Raw genomic sequence first — 19,329 nt, 5'->3', positions numbered from 1 at the left:
TGGGGCTGGATAACTGTTGTGAGGGCTCTCCTGTGCCTTGGGGGAGGTCGAGCATCGCTGGGCTCTGCCCATTAGATGTCAGCAAACTCCAGTTGTGAAAACCAAAAGTATCTCTAGATATTTCCAAATGTTGCCTGGGAGGCAGAATCATCCCTGGTTGAAAGCCCCTGCTCTAGAACAATCACAGGGGCAGGAGCCTCTCGGAGGGTAAATCCAGGAAATCTTAGAATGAAGGTGATATGCCCCCACCCTACCTGAAGCAAACCAGGAGAGCATGTGCATGGACCTGCTGAAGGTAGGGTCTAAGGAGCCGGACACAGAGGTCCCCTCTGCTGCCTCTGTCCTGAGTACCTTCATGGAGCCAGTACAAGACCCACTGTTTTCAAGGAATAGTCCCACCCATATAGACAGATAAGGGAGGGTTGCAAGAACTCCTTTATCTAATTTACTTGTACGTGAAACCTGGTACAGTAAGCTAGGACAGATGGGATCTATTCTTAGTTGTAACTTGCTTTCTGGAAACCTCCGTTTAAAGTTATTGGGATAGTGGACCCTATTTAAGAATGCAATTTATTTAGGTCCAAAACAGTTTAGCAATGAATATCACTACAGAAAAAAAAGTTTGTAAAGATATCGTTTGAAACAAAACTAATTTCCATATACTTAATTTACATATTGAATCAATAGAAGTCACAGCATCTTTGTTCATAACCACAGAGTCCAAGTAATGAAGTTTTTATGCTAAAAGGCAGTGGTCATAAACATGTTAAATATTAGTATCTGCAGAGCCCAGAAACCATGTCAATTTTTACAGGCTTGTCCACCCCCACCCCACCCTTTGCCGCAGTGAGCTTAGAGGGAGCCACTCTGGTTTGGATTGGTCTAGAACCCATTCAATTCATCTTTCACTTTGGATTTTAGTTAAGGAAGAAACCACCCCACTTCATTACATTTCAATATGAAATGATAGCTAAAAGAGCATCTTCACCTCCCCCCTTTCCATCCCACACACACCTACTCCAGATACTAGTTTCATTTCCATAGTATTTTTCTTAAATTGGAACTCAGAAATGATTCTTTGATATCCCTCAGTTCTATTTTCATGCAAGTGTAGAAGAGACAAGAGCTGAAGCTCTGGATGACTCTAAGCCTCTCCCCAGCCCCAACCAGACCTATAGCTGGCTGTTGGGGCATCAGTAGTTAAATGAGTAGCAGTAACAGTAGTAGCATAATAGAAGTTAACATTTCTGAGTGCTTATTAAATGTTAGACACCACAGAAAGTGTTTTACATATATCACATTTAATCCTCACAACAATCTTAGGAAGTTAGTGCCATCATTATCTGTTTTACAGATGAGATAAATGAGACTGAAAAAGGTAAAGCAATTTACTCAAGGTCACCCAGGTAGTAAGTGATGGAGTCATCAGTTTAACCCAAATGGCAGACTCCAGAACCCAACTGTTAACCACTGTGCCACATGGCACATCCATGTAGGTTCCATTGAAGAGCATGGAGTTTACTTGGAAGGCAGTGGAGGGCCATTGATGATGTGTGTTTCTGAAAGAGGACTCTGTCTGCAATGTATGGAGCATCGCAGTGATCAATGTGAGAGGCAGAGTGGCCCAGTCTAGGACAATGCTGGTGGGGAAGGACAGAGGTAGATAAAGTCAAGGAGAATCATGGATGCAGACTCAACAGAATTTGGAGATTGAGTAGTTGTAGGAGTAAGGGAAAGAAGAGAATCAAGGATGACACCCAAGTACCAAGTTTTTGGTGCCAGTAACTGAAGCAGGAAATACAGAAAGTATGAAGAGTAGGGGGGATTGATGCATTCAGTTCGAGTTATGCTGGAATCCCCAAAATGATTTCCTACAGACAAGCATCTCATGCAAAAGATACTTTTAGATGTTCCATTAAATGGTGCAGAGTTGATCTAAGGGTGAACTATCTGGCATGCAGCTTCTGTCTGCAGGTGGAGGTAAAAGGGGTGGGCTCCATGACAGCAAGCTTCCTGCTTGGAAAAAAACAACAAAACTGTGACCCTAGTGGAGTGTTCACAAATTCCAGATGGGTATGAGCTGGGGGGCAGGATTCAACAACTCCACTATGGATCTATCCTTTACTTTCCAGAGCCCCCAGATGGTCTAGGCATCAAGCTCAGTGAAGACAAGAGACCCCCAAGTAGATCTGAGAAAAAGAGATAATGAAATTCTTTCCCATAAGGGGGTCAGAAGGATGGGAGGGGAAGCAGAAAGAATGAAGATGGAAGAGAAGTTAGCTATGAGGAGGTTTCATAGGCATAAAGGGGATTTCTGCAGAAATACCATACGGATTCTAAGGTGAGTATTGAACAATCAGCTAATGCTCCACATCACCTTCTCTAAGTCCAATTCCAGAGAGATGCGAGTTACCAGAGAACATCTATTAGAAGTACTAGCTCCTTTGTCTAACAACTGCCTCCTAAACATCAAGTCAGGAAAGGAGAGGTTTTGGAGTTTTTACCATGCAGAGAATATTAGTTGTCCAACAAGCCCTTAAATTTGTGTAAGGGACACCTAGAACATATTCAAATAACATTTACTGAATGATTATTAAGTGACATGGTAAAACTCTAAGCTAAGTGCTTTCCATCTATTAACCTACTGAATTTTCAACATGAGATAAATACTACCATGGCTCCCAAATAAGGGAACTGAAGCTTAGATTGGTTGCACATCTTATCCAATATCGTATGGCTAATAAGGTTCAGAGTCAGGACTAAACCCGGGTCTGTCAAGCTCATATCCAATGCACTGTCGCCATGACTCCACAGTTCATGAGAGACATGACATCTTTCTTGGCCCCATGGCTATACCAGGAAGTCAGTGGGGAGCTGCCTCTTGCAATGCAGGGTTGAGCAAAGGCTATTTTCTGCCCCACAACTGAGTCTCCTCCTTCCTCCCAGCAGCACAACGAACTGCCAGGAGAACTGGGCTCGTTAGGGCAATCACACCCCTACTGCCTTACAATTTGAGAATGTAATAAGAATGGAGATTATTTCACAATGAACATAGCAAAGAAGTCAGGCCTTGTCATTAAGCCCTTTTAAAAAAGATTTGTCAAGCAAAGGAGAAAATGTAGATCTTTCAAGAAAAAATCGGAAAAGACTCTGAAAGCAGTGGGCTCCCACAAAGCTAGTCTAGACATCTGCTTCTTATCCATGGACTTCAAAATGTATTAGAATAAAATGTGAATATGCTTCATAGATATCACTTAGACCAAAATTAAATTTATGGAATTTGTCTCATTCAGTTTCACTCTGACAAGCCAGTCAGGTTCTCCAGTGGGCACATCGTGCCAGTTTCTGGAATCCATGGAAAGTTCATGCAGGAGGGAGTGCTCTGCGCTCTAACATGGGAGAGGAGCAAGGTGGCTTTGCTCCTATGATTCTCACCAGGTGGAGGCGAAGCTGGCTCTTCCCTCTGCTTGCATTCAGTTGGGTGTGAAGAGGCAAGGACTCCAGGCCACCGCACCACCACCAGTATTTCCCTCTGTTGTCTTCAGAACAGGTGAGAACAGAACCATACCTTTGCAGAACACCTGTACAGGTACCCATCTGTATATCCGTATATGTGCAAGGTTGCCCATGCGCTTTGGGGGTGGGTGGAGGTCTGATTCCCCTTACCTTTTTGGCATTAAAACATTCTTTCTTTTACGGAATAATGGAATGCATGTGTGTTGCATTAGTTGCCTATAGCTGTTGTAACACATTACCACAAAAGTAGTGGCTTAAACACACACACACACACACACACACACAAACATTATCTTACAGCTCTGGAGGTAAGAGGTCCACAATGGGTAGAGCGGGCTGCTTACCTGGGGGATGCTCTGGAGAGATTCCATTTTCTTGCCTTTTCTAGCTTCCAGAAGCTGCTTTCATTTCTTTGTTCCTGGCCCCAGCCTCCATCTTCAAAGCCAGCAGCATATAATCTTCCAGTCTCTCCCTGACTCTGACTTCTGTCTCCCTCTTAGATGGACTCTTATAGTTACATTTGGCCCATCCAGAAACTCCAGGATACTCTCCCCACCTCAAGATCATTAACGTAAACACATTTGCAAATTCCCTTTTACCATTAGGTAACATATATGTAAGATATGTCTATTAATGTTATATCTATGTATATATGTTGCATATATATGTAAGATTACCATACTCAGGGATTAGTACTGGAACATCTTTAGGGGACCATCATTCAGAAGATCACAATGCTAGTTATTTTTAATGAACTTTCTGTTGGAATACTCAGCCAGAAAGCTTTCATTGGTCCCCAGTTTTGTTTTATTTTGTTTTGAAGGAATACTATCCATGAAATCCAGAAGTTGGGATACCACTGGTGTGGACCTTCAGCTAGCCTGGAACTGAACATGAGCCTGAATTGTAAAGAAAATGGCAGAGTATACAGGGACTGTCTTGTCACCCAGGAAGGAAAGGAGAACAAAAGGATTATCTTTTCACTCATTCATTCAACAGGCATTTACTTATCCAAGCACTTTCAGAAGTATATTGAAGGTATTAAGCATTACAGAAGAGAAAGGAGAGATCAAATATGATTCCCAAAGAGCTTACAGTGTAGCTGGAGCAGTGAGGCATCTGGGAGCCAGAGAACCACCTAAGATAGGGTGGTCTCTAGTCCTATGTTGAATATAAAGTTTAGTTTTTATCATTCTATATCCTGGCTGCAGCAAAAAAAAAGCTAAATCACACTGAAACAAGTGAAATATCCTCTTAGTCTGCTGGGCTGTTGAAAGCAAAATATCAGAAGAGGGTTGGCTTTTGCAATGGAGATTTAGTAGCTTACAGCACTGAGACTGTGAAAATGTCCAAATCAAGACGTCATCAGGCAATGCTTTCTCCCCAAAGACTAGCTACCAGTGATCCTGAACTCCCCTGCTACATCACAAGGCACATGATAGTGTCTGCTGGTCTCTCCCTTCCCTTCTGGGTTTCGTTGCTTCCAGCTTCTGGCTTCCATGTCTTTCTATTTCTCTCTCCTTATTCATCCCATTTTATAAAGGATTCCAGTAAGAGGATTAAGACCTACCCTGGGCCACACCTTAATTGGTGTAACCTAATCAAAGATCCCACCCACCATATGGACCAGCTTTAAGAACATGATACTCTGGGGTACATACAGTCTCAAACCACCGCACATCCCTGCCAGCATTTTAGTGGCAGATATTCAAGGGCTGAACATCAGCAGAAACAGAACACACACATTAGATTCACCTTACAACTTCAATGTTTTGGTGACCAATACAGGGAGACTCAGAAAAAAGTTACTGACCAAAGGTTTTCACAAATATGGGCTTAAAAGGGGAGAAACTAATGCTTATACATAACTGTAATCCCAGGGGAGCACACAAACAAAATAAAGATGATATTACACCCAAATGAATATACAAGCGGCATTTTTTTAATTGATGTTTTAATAAAAGTGAGGTTTCTACAGCATAGCTCTGAAAAGCTTAGTTACCTTAGTTTGCCAGGGCAACTATGACAAATACCACACATTGGTTGGCTTAAACAACAGGAATTTATTGACTCAGTTTTGGAGGCTAGAAGTCCAATATCAAAGTATTGGCAGGTCGTGCTTTCTCCGAAGTCAGAGACCTGCCTGATTCATTGATTAAAAGAACTTTTTTTGTGTGTGCTCAAAAGCAAACACCCACTAGGTAGGTGGTAAAGGCAATCTTCCATCACATGGTGATCTCTTTCTGTGGCTTCTCCCATTTCCGGCTTCTATTTCCTGGTCTAATTTCCTTTGCTTATAAGGACTTCAGCCATATTGGATTAAGGCAAACCCTCACTCAGTTTGGCCTCATCTCCAAAGGTCCTATTTACAAATAGGTTCACACCCACAGGACGCAGGGTTGGGACACGAATGTGCCTTTTGTGAGAGACATGGTCCCCAAGCCACTCTTGTACATGGCAGCTGCAGAAACAGCCAAAAGTCCAAGTTTACCTGATCAGTCTTTTAGCCCCAGGAGGAGATTCGGTGACTCAGCCACTGGAGGGGGCCCCACTCAGCTCAGAACTGGGTCAGGAATGGCTCCATCCAGCCATTCTTCAATGCCCCGACCCTACCTTTAGAGCCCAAACCACCCAACCAGACAAGAGGTACATGCTGCCAGACTTGGGGTTTAAGTGTATGAAAAACACTTCCCTGTCCCCATCTCTACCTCCACTGTGTCGGTCAATTCCATGGGGGAAATAAAGTGTAAGATAGGATGATAAGAGCAGCTAATATTTATCGAGAACCTACTGTGCACCAAGCAGTATTCTAAGTGCTGAACCCATATTAGTCATTTCATCTTCTAACATTCTTTTGCGGTAGATAGCATTATGAACAACCTTCCATTTTACTGACAAGAAACTGATGCACAGAGAACTTACATGACTTGCACAGTTAGTAAGATGTGGACTTGGGATTTGAGCATAAATAGTGTGGCTCCAGAGCCAACCTCTCAACCATAAGACTAGATCTTCTTTCCAGAGAGCACTCTGGAACAAGGAGCATTCTGCATGGGGAGTAAAGTGGCTCCTTAGGGAAGTAATCCAGGTTGATGGCGAAAAGCCCAGGAGTTGGAGCCCTGTGAGCTGGACTGGGATTCGTGTAGCCATGTGGATTGGAGGACTTTGCAGAACTGGCTGCCAAGTTTATACCATGGGGTTACCCTAATCTGATCTGGAGTATTGTGGCCGGCAGAGCCCCTCCTGGCCTCTGGATGGCGCTCCAAAAGCTCATCTTCAGTGGAAGAACCCGGCTGCATCCACGAAGAGGCCATCTCTTTTCCTCTCTACTGAGCTGCAGTGCCGCTGTCGATCTTTTATGAAACAAACTCATAGCAAACTGCAGATATTATAAAATTCTGGTGCAAAGAGAAGACTGCCTCTTTGGTGATCACAGAAATTGAAAGTTTCCAGTTTGTTGGGAAATGCTGCAGAAGTGTTACTAGGCTACTCAGAAAATACTCAGCAACCCCCAAAGGTGTTTATTACGGTTCTCGGAATTCAGAGGAAAAGGCTTTCATGAGGTCTTTAAGACATCTGTTTCATTAAGGGCCAAAAAAAGAAAATTTTCATCTGTCGAATTGTCAGTTAATTCCCCAAACCACATACATACCATCGATATGTTTTGTTTAATTTCAGAGAGTTGCTAAGTTAAATAGCTAAGAAAGAAAAAAAAAATACTTGTCACATATATAGCAAATCAAAGAAATAAAGGCTGCCTTCTCATCTCCATGCTTACTGCATAGATTTTTGCTGTGGCACTCGTCTTAGTTACCTTTCATGTCTGACCTCACTTTATTATGGTTTTCCAGCCATGGAAAAAGTGAAATCTGACACTATTATAGCCTAAAGTGGTTATGACAAGAGACTGATGATATTTTCTTGTAAGTGAAGTTCTAGGGGAAATTACATGGAATATCACCATGAGAGCCTCATGGGACCGAGCAGAGATTCACAGATCACTTTCAAGGTGGCTTAACCCTACCTAGTGGGTGTTTGCTTCTGAGCAGAAAAAAAAAGTTCTTTTAGTCAATGAATCAGGCAGATTACTGAACTAACTTGAAATTTCTTTGTAATTGATTCATAGTGAAAGTACTGATTCCTTAGGGAGTTTTTAGGGCCAAAGATGCATCTTTCATTGTTATTAAAGGACTTCGGATTGTGTGTGTGTGTATGTTTTGAAGAAATATTGAAGACACTTGAAGCTATTCTTTCTTTGACCTCAGAGGGCTGCATATTTGAAGAAAAAGAACCAAAATCTCCTGTAAACTTCTACCAAAATGACAGGGAAAAAACCTGAATTAAAATGTTACTATGCTACTATTGCTTTAATTCAAAGAGAGCCATCTTTATGCAGGTGCAGGGCGTGTGTGTGTGCAAGTGCATGTGTATGTGTGTGTGTGATGCAAAATCATTTCACTAACATGAAAATCAGTGGGGACTTGGGGAGGAGATGATGATTCAGATGAGATTTAGGCATTGCTTCTCTTGAAGCACAAGCTAGCCATAAGTCTACAAGGAGGGTATGTAGAAAATTTACACTTGTATTTCCCATTGGAAAGAGTGGGACCTGGGTGGGAAGGGTTAGAGCAATGGCTACTGCCCTTAGAAACTCTACCAGTTAGGCAAGGATCCTTCAAACCTCATCATTCTCGACCAGATACAGAGAACTGTACTGGATACATGGAATGACATACAAATTATGAGGTTTATACCCATTGCACACGATGTTTGCAAGCTGGGAGCTGAAACATTTAAATCAAAACTCAAACCAGGCTATGAGTAAATTCCAAAGGATACAAATCGGGAGGCATCAATCCTATAGTTGACAACTGAAGCCACATTGGGCATCACTAATGTGAGCCAGGAGAACATCTACACTCCAGCTCTGCTGACCTTTTTGCAGGGTTAGAGCAATGGCTACTGCCCTTAGAAACTCTACCAGTTAGGCAAGGATCCTGGGAACTTGCTGCCAATGCAGCATGGGCTTTGCATTCTGACAACAGTGTTTGAAAACTAAATACTTGCAGTGCAAGTATGAACCTGGCCATCTCCTAGGACTGGTTTTAAAGCACCCTTATAGGATAGAGACATAGCTTCCTGACAGCACCTGTGGCCCTGGCAGAAGAATTGGCTGGAAGAAGCCTCTGTTCCAGCTAGGTATCTCTTTCCCTCTCCTTTTCTTCATGAATACACCCTAGCTCCTTTCAGGCCATAAGTCCCATGCCTCCTTCAAGGTACATGCAGACCCATGACCACATAAACAGGTAACCAGCTCTTCACAAAGATCTCAGGTGCCATGCACAGACCATGTGCATCTGCTGAGCTGCTCCAGACAAGCAGCAACCAGGTCACATTCCTCCTTCATTCTGTTTGGAGGGATACAGAGAATCACTGAGTGGCCAAATGAAAGAGTACTACACCTTTTGCACTGTTTAATGGAACAGTTTATTCTTCAAACCTCATCATTCTCGACCAGATGCAGAGAACTGTACTGGATACATGGAATGACATACAAATTATGAGGTTTACACCCATTGCACACGATGTTTGCAAGCTGGGAGCTGAAACATTTAAATCAAAACTCAAACCAGGCTATGAGTAAATTCCAAGGGATACAAATCGGGAGGCATCAATCCTATAGTTGACAACTGAAGCCACATTGGGCATCACTGATGTGAGCCAGGATAACATCTACACTCCAGCTCTGCTGACCTTTTTGCAGTTCTCCACACTGTTGACTTCTCTCAAACCTCTAAGCCTGGTAGATGCTTTTCCCCAATCCCAGCTAACCACTGGACTTTATGTTCTTCGGAAAATATTTCCTGGCCCCTCTTATGTGCTCCTACAGGACCTTGCATTTCCACTACCATAGCATTTATCACAAAGCTTGGAATTGCTTATTTTATTATCTCCCTCATTAGACTACAGCATTGTTGATGATAAATTAAATAGTGTAAGGTTAAACTCACTGACTCTGGAGCTACACTGGCTGGGTTTAAATCATGACTCTACAACTTATTAGCTGTATAATATTGGGCAAGGTTCTTAACTTCTCTAAGCATCCATTTTCTTGGGGATAATAATTTTGCTTAACTTTAGGCAGTTATAAGTGTCAACTGATAAAATACATGGAAATTCTAGCACAAGTCTGGCACATGGGAAGGGCTCAGCAAATGTAGGCTGCTATAACAATCACTTTCTCCTTTGTTTTAATTGTAGTCCAAGCTCTATAAAGGCTCTCATGCATTCATTTATTATTGTTTACACTTATTCATCGTATTTGAAGGGTCAGCGTAGGATTTGCCATACACTACATGTTGAATGAATAAATGAAAGAATGAAATTCTACTCACAAGACTTGAGCAAACCAGGAAACACTGCCTCTATCACAACTCCACTACTACTGCTTTTCTGAAACTGTTCCATATTATGTATTTGTGTGTGTGTGTGTACGTGCACACAAGTGTGTGTGTGTATGAAACATACATGGGCAACATATAAAACTGATCAAGCTTGCTTCTCAGGAAATAGCCATGACTTAAAACACCTCAACAAAGTGACAACTCCCTCTGTGCAAAATGCAGCCTAAATCCCTATTTGCCTTCAAACCAAATTATCAAAGCAATGAGTCTGGAAAAGCTGTCGCATGGTCTAGCCATAATCCATAGGTTTTCTGCTTCAAAGCACACTATGAAATCACCCTCCCATGTTCCCGCTATGTCTATGTTCCCACTTCCCTCATTATTTATCTTGTCATATTATTTATAAAGCTGAACTCTAAATACATTGAAACAGGGAGGATTATGTAGGATTCGTATAATTTAAATGGCTCTCAGTACCGTATACATTTACAACATCCTACAAATATTTATCATTATCACAATAATGGTTCCACTGACTCATAACAAATTCAGTGTTTTGTGTAGGAATGATTGCCAAATTGATAATCCAGAAAATTGGAAAACCCCGTCAAACTTCGTGCCCTGTTAGTCCCCAAAGAACATCTTTCAAATTACTGGGAAAGCCTGAGTATTAAGTTAGCTGTCTTAGAAGTTGTTCTTATTAGATAAACATCCTGAAATGTTACCTCTTTGGAAGAGATAAGTACAAGAAATATTTTTGCAGAAGAATTTGTTTGTTGGACTGTATCTCAAAAGCCAAACAGGAATATTCATGAGTTCTAAGGCACAGCATACAGTTACAAAAAATAATCTCAGAGTCATTAAGTGTCCACCATATTGAGGAATGGAGAGCTCAGGGCATGATGGAGAACAGAGCGTGTGAGAGCACATCAGCAAATAATACTGAAAATGTGCAATGGGCCCCATGGAAAGAGCCTTCAATGTCATATAAGGAGCTTGGACTTTATGTCAAAGGGCAATGGTTCTCCAGGGAGGCTTCTGGAATGGCAGCATCAATCTCACCTACGAGCTTATTAGAAATGCAAATTCTCCAATTCCACTTGAGTCCTACTGAATAAGAAACTTGGGGGTTGGGGCCCAGTATTCTGTGTTTTAACAAGCCCCCTGCAGGGGATTCTGATGCACCCTAAGGTGTTTGAGAACCTCTGCCTTGGGGTATGTTTCTAAGTCTGGGAATGAGATGATCATATCTGGGTTGTGCTGATGGGAATTTGACAAGTGGATCAGAGGGGAAGAAACTGAAGGTGTGGGGGACTAAAAAGAGGCTCCTGTATCTTATCAAGTCTATGATGTCATGGATTATAAGTCATATTATTCTTTTATTCACCTTGAGAAAAGAAAAACACAATGTTTGACTATCACTGGAATTTTTATTTTAAACTTTTTGAAAGGGCTCTCTTAGACTTATACTGACAGATTTTTATCATATATTACCCTTGCTCATAGGTAAAAAGGAAAATATGAGCAAAATAAATCAGTCAAGGAATTCCTAACACTTTTTCCCATTCAGAGTCAGAACTTCTGGAGCACTTTTCCACACAAGGACCGTCAAGTATGTTAACAATGCATCGTATCTTTAAAGAGCATTCCACCATTGTCTCTGGGATTTTCTTCCAAGGTACTGATGTCCATTTTGCAAGGTTGGCTGTGCATGCACAGGTAATGACATCTGCTTTGTGACTGCTGCCTGGCCAACAGAAACCATAAACTGCATCCTAATTTGGGAGATGTTAAAAATGGTGGGGAGCGGAGGAGGGGAACAGTGGGTATCTTCAAAATGATGATGTCCCAGTGAGATCTAACAGACAGAGGGGACAAGGCCACTAACACTCAGGGGTGGACTCCAACAGCTGGATAACCAATTAGATATGGGGATAAGGGAGAGGCCGATGGCTCTGAAGTTTCTAATCCATGACTAAATGGATAGCGATTTCATTAATCAAGAGAAGGAATTGAAAGAGAAGGAGTGGATTTTAAGAGCAGAAGGGAATATGAGGATAAGATTTAAATGAATTAATTTTGGGCTTTTTTAGTTTGAGGTCCTGAGGGATATCCAGGTAGAGGTGATGCAGATGTAAATATGAAATTAGAGCTTGAGGGGGAGGGGGAATGTCAGGTTAAAGATAAATACTTTTAATGGTAGTTGAAATCACACGGATGCTACTGTTTTCCAAGGAAAGTACAAAGAAAATTTGCGAGAGAGCTGATGATAGAACAAAGGAAGAGCACAGAGATCAAAACTTGTTAGATTATATGTTTACATGTTGTTCTGGTTTGCTAATGATGCCAGAAATGCAAAATACCAGAAACGGATTGGCCTCACTGAGGAAAAGCCATTGGTATCCGGTAAACCTCTGTTGGCTGGGAAGGCCTGTGGCTGGTGTCTGCTTGCTCCCAGGTTGCGTTTCAAAATGGCAGTCTCCAAAATGTCTGCATCAGCTTCCAACAGCCATCTTCAAAATGTCTCTCTAAGTTGAGGCAGAATCAGGGCCTGTGTGGCTCTTTTTAAAGTACTCCAGTAAATTAAACCAGACCTATGCTGAATGGGTGGGGCCACACCTCCATGGAAATAATCTAATCAAAGGTATTAACCCACAGTTGGGTGGGTCACATCTCCATGGAAACAATCTAATCCAACCTAATCAACACTAATACATCTGCCCCCACAAGACTGCATTAAAGAACATGGCATTCTGGGGACATAATACATCCAAAACAGCACACATGTCTTATGAGTTCCTCAAAGATGAGGATACTTTGAATCCCCAGCACACTGCTTAGCCCAGTAATGTTTGTTGAACTAACATGGAAATGGTGGCCCAAAGGCTCAAAAAAAACCAGAACATTTTAAGAAGGAAATGATCAATAATACCAAATGCTATAACTGAAAGAGAATAAAATGATCAAGGGGCCACACTGGATTTAGTAAATCTAGATTAAATCGTACCACCTCTCACACAAACCTCATTTTGCAGATGGAGAAAGGGAGGTCCAGGTGGAAGAAGAAGAAAGAAGAGGAAATGAGGAGGAGAAGGAGGAAGAGAAGGAGGAGGAGGGGGAGGAGGAGGAGAAATAATTAAGCCTGAAGGACTAGAGGGCCACTTGCAACAAGTGGGTGGATTTGAGAAGCCCAAACTACTTCTAGAACAGTACTCAATCAGGCCAGGCACTACAACATGTATACAATCAATAACACCAGAAATAAAATGGTTGCAGATCTAAGATGTGGTTGTGAAGTACTCAGCATCTGAAGTGCAATAATAGAAGCAGGGTTGTGTTTTGGATTCGATATAGGCACAGATGCATTGGAAATATTTAATAGGAATGTACAAGAGTTTGAGTTAAATGCTGACATGGTTCAATGTGCTATTTGTTCATTATCTAACAAAATGTCCAAGCCATTTGGTAGAGGAATTGTGAATCCTCCCTTTGAGACCAAAAATAATAAGGGGACAAATATGGCTTTTCTGAAGACTTCTTTGGAAATGGCGAGAACAGCAGCACATTCTTTACACAAATCCTCAACTAGAGAACATATTCAAAAGAAAGCTGCAGAAGGGAAAAACAAGACACATATTATTGCAAAGCTATGACATGACCTTCCAGCATCATACAAATTCTATAAAAAGACATCAGTGGACACTGAAGTGAATCTCATTCAGCTTTCTTTTGTAAAACCTTCCAAGACAAAAGCAGCTTAAAAGCTAATAATGAATTTAAAATTTGTTTACTTAAGGAAAATGGGGTCGCCCAGAGCAGACATGACTATGCCAACATCTGGCTTATGGGTGAGCCAGAAGCAGGATCCTTGGTCCCCTTGGTGTCCTGACCCTTGTACTGGGCTATTTCCTCCATGCTGGGCTTCTGTGTGTGACACCAGAAGGGGAAAAACCCACCGCTGATGAGCCACTGGACCCAAGCAACCTTAGATGGCTCCTCCCGAGCAAATCAATCCACGAAAACAAACCCACTATCGCAGCCACAGCCACACCACCACAGAGCAGAACAGAGCAACTGAGAGCAAGGAACAGGGTCGGGGAAGAGCAGGTATCCCAGGGCTTGCTCCAACACCCAGGTGTCATCTGAGGCACTCTTGGGTGAAAGAAAGGATCATATCTCGGGCCAGAATTTTCTCTAACTCTAGTTAAGTGTAACAGGATAGGAAGAGATGCAATTGGTGGAAAGAAAAGGAGAGGGGAGGGGAGGGGAGGGGAGGGGAGTGGAGGGAAGGAAAGGAGAAAGGAGAGAAAGAGAGAGAGGGGAAGGAAGGAAGGAAGGATGGAAGGAGGGAAGGAGGAAAGGAGGGAAGGAAGGAAAGAAATGGAGCACTTCTCTGCTGTGATATGGGGTCTTTAAATAGGAACTTCACGCCAGACTTTAAATGCAGGTGAGCAAAATTTGAATTCTCTGAATTCAAAACAATGATACCGACATCACGCTCTTTGATGAGAACTAAGTTGTCTTATAGTCCGTGCAGCTTCACATAAGTAGGTCCCTTCTTCAGAGATTCTAGGGAAGCTCAAAGTTGGGCCCAGGAATCTGCATTTTCACCATCATGTCTGAAGCAACAAGGTCTCTAGATAACACCTTGGCAAACATTAACGGTCTGACAATAATTTAGAGGGCCCACTGGCCTCTAAAGTCTCTGGATCTTTATTCTGAGAGAATTTCTGTCCATAACATTTCCCACACTTTGAAATGCAAAATTTTCAAAGCTCAAGCTCCACAACTCATTCCCCTCTTTGTGATCCCCACAGGGCCAGAGGGATGGCAGGATGAGACATGTGTGGTCACAACCCCTGTGGTTTCAGTGTTTTCATTAATAGAGACATATATGGCTCTGCGGAGAAGGTTTGCAGAAGCCCCCATCTGGCAAAGATGACTAATGGGGCTTTCCCACTGACATCCTAGTGAAGGTGCCAGAAGTATATTCATTCCAGATCACAGCCCTAATAGGGCAGTTCCTCCTGGCACAATACCCTGACAGATGGTCCATCTTCCTTTACAACCTACGTGACACCCACCTAGATAGACATGTATTTCTGACCTGAACCTCTGAACTGAACCTTTCACAGTAAATGTCAACCTTCCTATAAACTAACAATGGAGTGCAGTTTTTCTTCCATCATGCTATTTTCACCAACTTTTACATCCCACAGCCAAAACAATAAAAAGTGGATAGGGTCTCGCTAGGATTGTAATCAAAAGAGCTACGAGTAGATGCAAAAGCAGATGCAAACTCATTCAAATATAACTGGCTAGTTGCTGAAAATCATCAAAGATTTTTTTCATAAAACAGTAGGAAGGAATTGAGTGATGGGTGATTTATTCACCGATGGGCTCTAGCCAGTCAGAGCTTGCAAGAACATGTGCTAAGAGATGCAGAATAATTTATTTCAGAGCCCACTCTCCGCACGCAAAGATAAGCAAGATCTCAGAATAGAGATAAAACCTATATTATCACTGATACAATACTAGTCCATTCATAATTGCTTTTTTTTTTTTTCCTTCAGCTTGTAGAGAGAAGATGAGCTGGCCACCTTAATAGGAAGTAGCTATCTGGAGAATGGAATGTACCATTAACTGAGTGACTTTGGGAAAATCATATCACTGTTCTGGGCTTTGGTTTCTTGGGAAAGTCATATCACTGTTCTGGGCTTTGGTTTCTTCCTGAGCAAAATAAGGGGATTGAATTACTTGGTCTCTAAGGTCCTTTCCATCTCTGAAGTTCTGTGAATCTACAGCTAGGGAAGCATCGACTCTTGACGTTTAATAGGGACATTAAGCATGGTGCCTTAGAATATCATAATAGCCTTTCAACAAAGGCAGAAACTCAGATAAATAAGACTCAAGTAGCAGGAACAGGATTTGAAGGGCTGTAAAGGTACAAGTGTGGCTGAACAGGCTGCTGGAATACCACATCTAGTCTTGGGGGTCCACCACCCCAAGGACACAAAACATATTCTCTCTACAGTGACTTGCAGAACAGTTTCTGCTGGATATTAAAAGGTTTGAGATATGAACAGATTTAAATAAGCTCTTTTAGAGCAGGAGGCCTCAGAATCTTTCTGGCCCTGTCCAATAGAACTTTCTGCCATGATGGAAATGTTCTATATATGTACTTTCCAATATGGTAGCCACTAGGCAGATGTGGATATTGAGCACTTGAAATGGGCCAATGTGACTGCAGAACTGAATTATTAATTGTATTTCATTTTAATTAATTTTTCTCAAATAGCCACATGGGGCTAATGTCTATGTAGTGGACAGTGCAGCTTAATACCATACATTTACAACGTCAGCCCTAAGGCAGAGCAAGTGCATGGCCCAAATGTACTGAGCCATGGAGCCATGTTTCCAAAGAGCTGGAATTCCTCCTAAAACTATTTGGAAAGCACTCGGCCATGAGCCATCTTTTGAATGGATGAAGCCCTTGGATGCCAGGCATCAACTCTCCAACTGGCCCCCAGGGGCATCATCACTGCCCAGTGATAGAGACCAGGCTGTCCCCCATTCTCTAAGTGTCATAGTGTCACCTTGTGATACAATGACATCAAAATTTCCCAAGTCCGGGCAGACACCCTTTGCTTCCAGTAGAGATCCAGTCAGCAGGGATTCAACCAATGTTACATAACTGGCTGTTCCTTTCCACAGAACATAAAACAACAATTATCTATTTCTCTGTGCCTAACAGTTGAGCAGGAACTCTTGCATGTAGTGGTGTACATGATGATCTCGACAACCCAATGAGATAAGTAGCATTCCATTTTATAGGTGAGGAAAGTAGGACTCAGACAGCTGAAGTGACATAGCTACTCGAGGTCACACATTAAGGTAATAGCACTTGGCCTCAATCTTTTGAATTAAGTTTCATTGATCATTCTAACAATACCAATTGAGTTGAATCTTTCCTCAAAATTTCTACAGCCCATGAAAAATTTCTGAATTAACACATTCTCAAAATACTAAAAATATTTTTACATACCCAGGAAAAGTGCTTTGTTTTATAGGGTTTGCTCATACATACCCTGAGAATGATGGAAATGCAAGAAATCTTTTACAGCAATAAAATAAAAGAAATAAAACATGATTATTCACAAACATGTACAATTCCTATTCTCCGTGAGAGCCTCCACTGGACCTAGGGTAATTTTGTGCCTCTCAAATGAAAATCCACTTTGATGGGTAAATAAACAGCTATAACTTCATGCCCCCCAATTATTTCTCCTCTCCCGGGAATGTAATCAATTTGGTGATTCTGAAGTGCCATTTACGCAGACTACAACAGCACACACAACTGCTCATTTTTGCATCTAATTCAGGTTTGGCTCCCAGAGTGGAAGCCTGTGGGTGAAAGTCCTTGAATCAATTTAACCTCACATCATGTAGGAGTGCATTTGATTTTGACCCACACAATTGCAGAAATCAAGAGTTTTTCCAGCTGAATATTGTTTCTTGAACCATCATTTGGCCTGGTAGGAAATTAAGCAGGATCTGCAGTTACACTGTGACCCACAGTTCCAAATCCACACATTGCCAAAAGAGGACAACGCAGGGCCTGCAGCAGCGTGTCAATGAGGTGACCCTCTACAAATTCCACAGGCACGGCAGCTTTGAAAGGGGCCCACTGCAGTTGTATCAGCTCTCTACCTTAAAATGTGATCCTTTTCAGTCAAATACAGAGCAAGTATTATTTCATCTGAAATAAATCTGTATACACTTAATATAAATAATATTTGAATTTATTATGACGCTCCAAAAAAATTCAGACCACAATCCAGTTTTCACAACATGGCATACAAATATGAATACGCCATCCACAGTAATCTCAATGGTCCTGAGAAACCTAAAGGAAAATGAAATTGGGGGGTGAAAAGGGAAGGAATGATGAATAGAGGGTCAGCTGTGGGAAGATGGAAGGGGGTTCAAAGGGGAAGGCTGGGTCCTCAGGAGGAAAACTGGAGTAAAAGACAGCAGACTGAGGGACTGGAAAATCTCCATGGGAAGATGATTGAAAGAGCCGCCATCCTCACAGGTACAGTGGAGGAAACAGGATTGCAGGGATGGAAAAGGTTGGCTAAGTGGGAGGCCGGGAACAAAACAGCTCAGTGTCCAACTCCATTCATCCAATGAAAAAGCTCAGGGGGTCAGGGGAAGAGGAGGTGCTTGGCAACCTGTTGCCAAATCTCACCACCTCGGACACCTGCCAACATCACAGATTCCTGGTCACGCCAAGGGCCTATGAATCTGGATCTTCAACCAGTACCCATAGGTAAGTCTCATGATAGGCAAGTCTGGGAAGAACTGCTAGGTAGAAGGGAGTTGACTGAAGGCTGATTGCCTGAAGTGTGAATCCTGTCCCTTCCACTTACCAGCTCTGTGAACTTGGCAGGGATATTTAATTGTCTAAGACTTGGTTTTTCCATCTGCAAAAATAAGAATAAGATTTTCTCATGTGGTTATCGTAAGGACTGAGTGGGATTATATACGTGGAATACAAGGCCCAGCGTGTCATAATAGGTGCTTAATTTTCTTCCTTCAGGAGTAAAGAGAAAAAGAGACACTTCAAGCAGGTACAAAAGGGACTCCAGTGTGCTGGAGAAAGCAGGGGTGACACACATCCTCCTCTCTGCCCTTCCGTTGCTCTGGAGGTGCTCCTCTTTGGAACACAAGTTCAGAATCCAGAGAAGCTCTTCGCACACTAGGGTATGTGGGATGTTAATAGATGTTCCTTAGAAAAGGGGTTGGGGTTTGTGGTTAATGATTTGTGGTTAATTACATTACACCAATTTAAATAATTCCAAACAGCTAAATGACAATTAAAATGAAGCTAAGGTGTTTGGGGAATCTCTTCAGGAGGGGATTTTAATGTGCAGCATGTTCCAAATGTCACTGATCATGGAACATTTTTTCCATCAAAACTCTGATTTCAAGGAGCCAGTGAGCAAAGCTATTCTTTAGGTGGATCCTCATGCAAGAAGGCGGCAATGAGGTGGGGCTTCCTAGGTGGGGTTTCGTAGTCTGGCTCCACCTTCCACCAACTATCCACTGCCTGCAGAATCAAGTCCAAATCCTCTCCCTCTCCCAAACCCTCTGCAGCATTTACAGCTTCACACTGAGACCTCACCAAAGCACATGTCCTTCCCAAGACACACCATGCTCTTTTAGAAAGGAGCCCTGCTCCTGCTACATGCTCTTCCTATAGCAGAGAACATCCTTCTCCCTTCTCTACCTGGCCAAACCCTGCTTGTTCAACATACAGTTAATGACCTCACCTCTTCCCCAAGCTGCCTCAGTTCCTCACCTGCTCCTGGCTGAATTAGGGACTCCTTTCTCTGGGCTCCTGTAT

The 19,329-nt window shown here is 42.3% G+C and overlaps 1 pseudogene; it reads left to right on the top strand.

The window, feature by feature from the left end:
* The first annotated feature begins 274 nt into the window (after positions 1 to 274).
* On the top strand, positions 275 to 13,681 carry LOC119506906 (annotated as a pseudogene).
* Positions 13,682 to 19,329: the final 5,648 nt, after the last annotated feature.

This window comes from Choloepus didactylus, chromosome 12 (genome assembly GCF_015220235.1).
Source record: "Choloepus didactylus isolate mChoDid1 chromosome 12, mChoDid1.pri, whole genome shotgun sequence".
NCBI lineage: Eukaryota > Metazoa > Chordata > Mammalia > Pilosa > Megalonychidae > Choloepus > Choloepus didactylus.
This window is presented reverse-complemented; position numbering and strand designations above follow the sequence as displayed.